The sequence below is a fragment of the Bolinopsis microptera genome, chromosome 5 (genome assembly GCF_026151205.1).
Source record: "Bolinopsis microptera isolate Bmic1 chromosome 5, MBARI_Bmic_1.0, whole genome shotgun sequence".
Lineage (NCBI taxonomy): Eukaryota > Metazoa > Ctenophora > Tentaculata > Lobata > Bolinopsidae > Bolinopsis > Bolinopsis microptera.
Window position 1 is genome coordinate 14,069,873 of NC_087076.1, and position 5,343 is coordinate 14,075,215.

The window sequence follows — 5,343 nt, forward strand, 5'->3', positions numbered from 1 at the left end:
GAATTAACTTATCCATACTAATAATTCTTAACTGTAATGTATGATTTTAAATTGTGTAGTACCTCTACTAACTACTTCTGGGATAACGTTAATACACAACTTTATGAAAACGTGCTGTTAGAATAACACTATTCAACTTAGTAAATTTAGCAACTGTCACTGTGTTCGCCTGTGTATTTCAGGAATACTTTTCGCTTTTTCCTCGGTGGCTTTGGAGCGTTACCTCGTATTGCAAGCCTGCTGAATAGACTCCTCATTACCTCGTCGTGTGGGGATTGCAGAAACCACATTATGTAAGTGCGTCGGAATTATATTATTATTTAATCCATCTCGAGATAATTAGTACTCCAACTTCTTGAACTAAGTGGATACCTAAATCAAAACATTACCTTTTCCTTTTACAAAGTACATTTTCGGATCCCAGCAAGTTTCGAGTATAGCCAATTTTGCCTTGCTTCTCGTGTGGATACTGTCTCCTTCATGTATACGTATGTAAGTATCCCCCTGCCCCCCCCCCCCCCCCCCCCCCCCCCCCCCCCCCCCCCCCCCCCCCCGTGCACGCTTCTTAAAGGAAGGGTGCCTTTCAAGCAGTTCCTAGGAGAATCATATATTACTATACTTGAACATAGATTACTACACAATAAGGTGAGACTTTTGTAATAATAAATTGTTAAATGAAATACCTTGGTGTACTCATAGAGTAGTGTGTTTAGAAGTGCCCTTCACAGCACACTACACTGGTCACGAGATTCTTGTACACTGACCTGAATCCGTCCTGTCGCCCCTTAGCATGCGATGTTGCATGGTAATGATGCTCTGTCGGGACTCATGGTTAACAAGATCAAATATGACCAAACAGACCGTACTCATTCGTGAGACCTCCAGTCTTGGTCGTACCTTCAATACTGATTGTCTCTGTAAGGTCTGAGTGTCTTTCCTAGCTTGCCAAATCCAGTAACGTATAGATCCTTTAACAGGAGTCTCACCTTATTACTACACAATAAGGTGAGACTTTTGTAATTATAAATTGTTAAGTGATGGTTATACTATAATATGTAACTCATAGAGTAGTTCTGATGTGTTTAGAAGTGCCCTTCACGGCACACTGCACCGGTCAAGAGATTTTTGTACACTGACCTGAATCCGTCCTGAATACCCTCAGCCTTTCCCACTTCCCCAGCTTCCCCCGCATGACTGATTTGATAGCTAATCGGTGCCCAATTTTCACCACCCCCAAATCCTTCATGTCTTCTGTTGACATCTGGTTCAAGTACTCTCCTGAAAATCGGATATTTTTCTCAAGGGAGCAATGGATTATCCGGTCGATGTGGGATGGCGTATGAAAGTACTTTGAACACCAATTGTCAAAATTATCACTGCAATATTATTACAAGCACTTCATAGTAAAATGTGGCATAGTTGTTTAAATGTGAAATAGTCTGAAATTAGTAATATACTTACATTAAACACGAGTTAATTTAAGCTATGATCTATTATTAAGTTAGTTACACTGTGAATTGCCAATAGCAATACCATGACGTGACAGTACATTATTAAGTTAAGTATTTTACCTTTAACCTCTTCCTCCTCAAATGTCCTTCTTATATCGTCGGTTATTTCATCACCGATCTGAAAAATATTGAGCTATATTTATAAATATAAATGCTGCAATGATGCATTAATCAAATTGTCAAAGTTGTCAGAAGTTCACTGTCCTCTATTATGTATAATGAACACAACACAATAGTGTTATGACAAACAAACCACAAGGTTAGTTTTTACCTTTAACGACAGTTCTCTAAAAAATATTTCTAGATCCATCGCGTCGTTCTCTTGGCTAAAGAAAATATTAAACTTAGCTAAAAAGTGGGTAGCAATGCTAGATGCTAAAATTTGTTACAAACTTTATAATTACTTTTGATGAATAACAGCTTCTCTTGGGTCTCGAAGGCTAACCTTTTGCGTTTTGGACCCATTAGGTAATCGTATGTTGAGAACAATTGCTCGACTGGACTTTGAGAAATGGGCTGTGAGTATATCTTGATTGCGAGGACTTGCATGTTAGGGATCTTGGCACCAAAGAGCCTCCAAAAGCCCCTTAGAGTATGTGTCTGAACGAGTTCTGATTGGGCAGCAGCGGCGGTGGTATCTGATGTCTGGTTGGAGCTGGAAGACTGGCTTGAGCTGGACGACTGGCTGGAGCTGGGTGGGTTGGTAGACTGGCTAGAGCTGGAGGCCTGGCTGGAGCTGTGTGGGTTGGTAGACTGGCTAGAGCTGGTTGGTAGGTGACTCCAGGTGACAGTTTGGACTCCAGGAACTGGTACAGCCCCATAGGGGTCTTAATCTTGTCTAGATACGCATTCACTGTTCTGTCAGAGGCCATGTCTATTTTCCAAGCACCACTGCATAAGTGCTCAAATTCGTCGAGAACGTCAGAGTTACCTGTTGAAAGAAGGATTAGTTAAAACATCTTGATTACTGATTCTTGATACAACTTTTCCCAATTGTCAACTCCGTTGACATTTAAGTTACTTCGAGAGGTCTTAGTACTTTTCCCAGGTAAGTTTGAAGCATGTTTAATAGTTTTCCATATACCTTTTAAATCATTTCTTGCGCTTTTCACAGTTAAGTCTTGAACAATATTAGTACGCCTGTTTTCTCTAGATAATTTGGTAACATAATTTCTTTGGACTCGAATATTTTCCCAATTTACACTTTTTTTGTGCAGTATACCTTTCCTGCATTTACATTGTCCATTAATACATTTATAATTAAATTTGTTCATTTCTTTTAATAACTTTTTATGTTTTCTGAATAGCAACTTTTTCACACTTTGGTTAACCAACACACCTCATCCTCCTCTTCCCTGATCATTAGGTCTATCACATCTTAAAAAGTCAAAGTTTAGAGGGAGGTTTAGTGTACTAGTGTATATATCAGATTTAAGGTTGGTTTCATTAATTCCAATAATATCTAGTTGTTCGCGAAACACCAGCTCTTGAAGTTCAAGAGTCTTTGCCAAGCTAGTTAAGCCCCCCTGTATATTGCATAGACCAATAGCAAGATTATCGTTTATTAATGTGTGCATTCAAAAGCAAAATGAGTATGTGAGATAAATGGTGTCAACACTGGTGATTGAAAAAAAAATACAAAAAAGCAGCAGCCGTACTGCAGTTAAGGTCACAAAATTAATGGTTCAGCATAACAGTAACTCACTTCTGTTTGTGATTAATATAGCTTGAGGGATATAAAAACGTTAAGTTATAAGAAATTTGGGCTGATCTAACGATTTAAAGTTTAAACCAGATGAAATAGTGATCCCTTTATTATTCATGATGATAAGCTTGGATGGCAAAATTTAGCGAAGTTTAACACAAGTGAGTTACGTATTTAAGATGCTTACCTAGCCTGGCAATTCCTAGCTTATTAAGGTGCACATTGTCATGGCCCCGGCCAAAATACTTGTCCTTTCTACTATTATTTAAAGTAAAGAGATTATTCTCGTGTTCTGTGTTTATGTATAATAGCCCATGCCTGTAACACATATTTTCTATGTATCGATTCAGTTCCTGGATAATATAATTCTTACTAGCGACAGCTCTAGGTAGGATGTTTAAAATGCATATTTTCGCACTATTAAATTCTGCCCACAGTTTGTCAACAAATTCTTCAATGTCTTTTTTCACTTTCAATGTCAAAATGTAATGGCACCCAAAAGTCATTTAAGTGTCACTTTTAAAAAACGTGTCCTTAATGTGATGAGAGGGAGCTTTAATATCAGTGGCATGATTTGATAACTATCACTACTACAATACAAATGTGTTTTTGCCATGGAATTGTTTACAGTTTGCAGACAATTCCTTCGACAAACCACATAGTGATTACTGATAAGTGGTTACTGATTTACATCTTCAGCAGCTGGTCACCGTTTATCTGGACCCCCCTTGATCAGAAAAAGGCTGATAAAAGATTATCAGCCGGACATGGCTGATACCCTGATGATGTGGCGGCTTGAGGCAGGAGTGGGGACAGGGTCGGTGAATGTTCTGGTCAACAAATGTATTGCTATACTTGTTGATCAGGAAATCATTGATCCTAATCTCCTCTCCAGGCCTGCCGTACATGCACGACAAGGTTTTGATGTAAGTATAAAGATTATCAGCCGGACATGGCTGATACCCTGATGATGTGGCGGCTTGAGGCAGGAGTGGGGACAGGGTCGGTGAATGTTCTGGTCAACAAATGTATTGCTATACTTGTTGATCAGGAAATTATTGATCCTAATCTCCTCTCCAGGCCTGCCGTACATGCACGACGAGGTTTTGATATAAGTATAAAGATTAAACATAAGTTGTTTTTTATTAGTAAATATTACCTAAACGATTGCATTTCAGCTCAGGCCGAAAAGATGATTCGGGGGACTGAATCGAATTCAGGTGAAATGTTTTGTCATCCAGAATAAATAAAAAAAGCAGAGGGAAAACTATGAGAAACTGTTGCAGGACCTCAACATCATGTTCTCTGTGACACAAGGGATTAGGGGGATGTTAATACTGACAAGTTGAAACTGCTGGGTATTGACATCATGGCATATCTGAAGACTGCTTTCTTGAACAACAGCAGGAAGCCATGGATTAACATTAATCGATCACTCCATCAGGTGTGTGCACATGGCTGGGAGCTGTTTAAAATTTGTGATGGGCCCATAGCAAAATTCAATGAACAGTCTCAGGAGCATTGGAATAAGCATGTTTCACGGTTCAAAACTCAAGAGCGGGGCTGGTACACGAGCACGCCAACATAATGTCCGTGTCAACATCCAGGACATATTTGGTCGTATGCTCATGATGACCCACCTTCGAGTAGCTGTTACTAAGCGGCAGTTGTACTGCAGTACTTGCAAACAGACTGGACACACTGCAAGGTCGACCATGCGTGTGGTCCAGTCAAGCAGGAACCTGCTCTTATTAACAGCTATCACTTGAACTAAATCACTAATTTCATAGTCATTTAAAGTGATTTGCATAGTTAATTTAAGCTTATTCCAATACTTCTTTGACACCCACCATCACTACGTCCAGCAATATCGCCACCCACCTGCACCCTGCCTCTGGCCCCTTTAATACATCTAAGAACATCTAATGCCTTAATTATAACAACCCCTCGGTGAAGACATGATCAAGATGAAAGGAAAAAGGAACGGAAAGGCGGGTGTTGTATGCTTCTACCCCAAAGAGGAAACGTAATGCTCGCAAAGAAAGGGCATGGAGCAAGATTTCCCTGGACTGGAAGAAGGACCCCTGTCTTTACCAAGAATGGTAACCAAAAAAGTCATTAGTATTT

General features: G+C 39.6%; 1 long non-coding RNA gene across 1 annotated transcript; it reads right to left on the reverse strand.

The window, feature by feature from the left end:
• Nucleotides 1–1,173: 1,173 nt before the first annotated feature.
• On the reverse strand, nt 1,174–1,846 carry LOC134815168 (uncharacterized). Its single transcript, XR_010160221.1, has 3 exons — nt 1,783–1,846; nt 1,572–1,629; nt 1,174–1,278 (listed from the first exon to the last, which is right to left on the reverse strand). It is a non-coding gene; the product is annotated as an uncharacterized LOC134815168 (long non-coding RNA).
• Between the last annotated feature and the right edge of the window lie 3,497 nt (nt 1,847–5,343).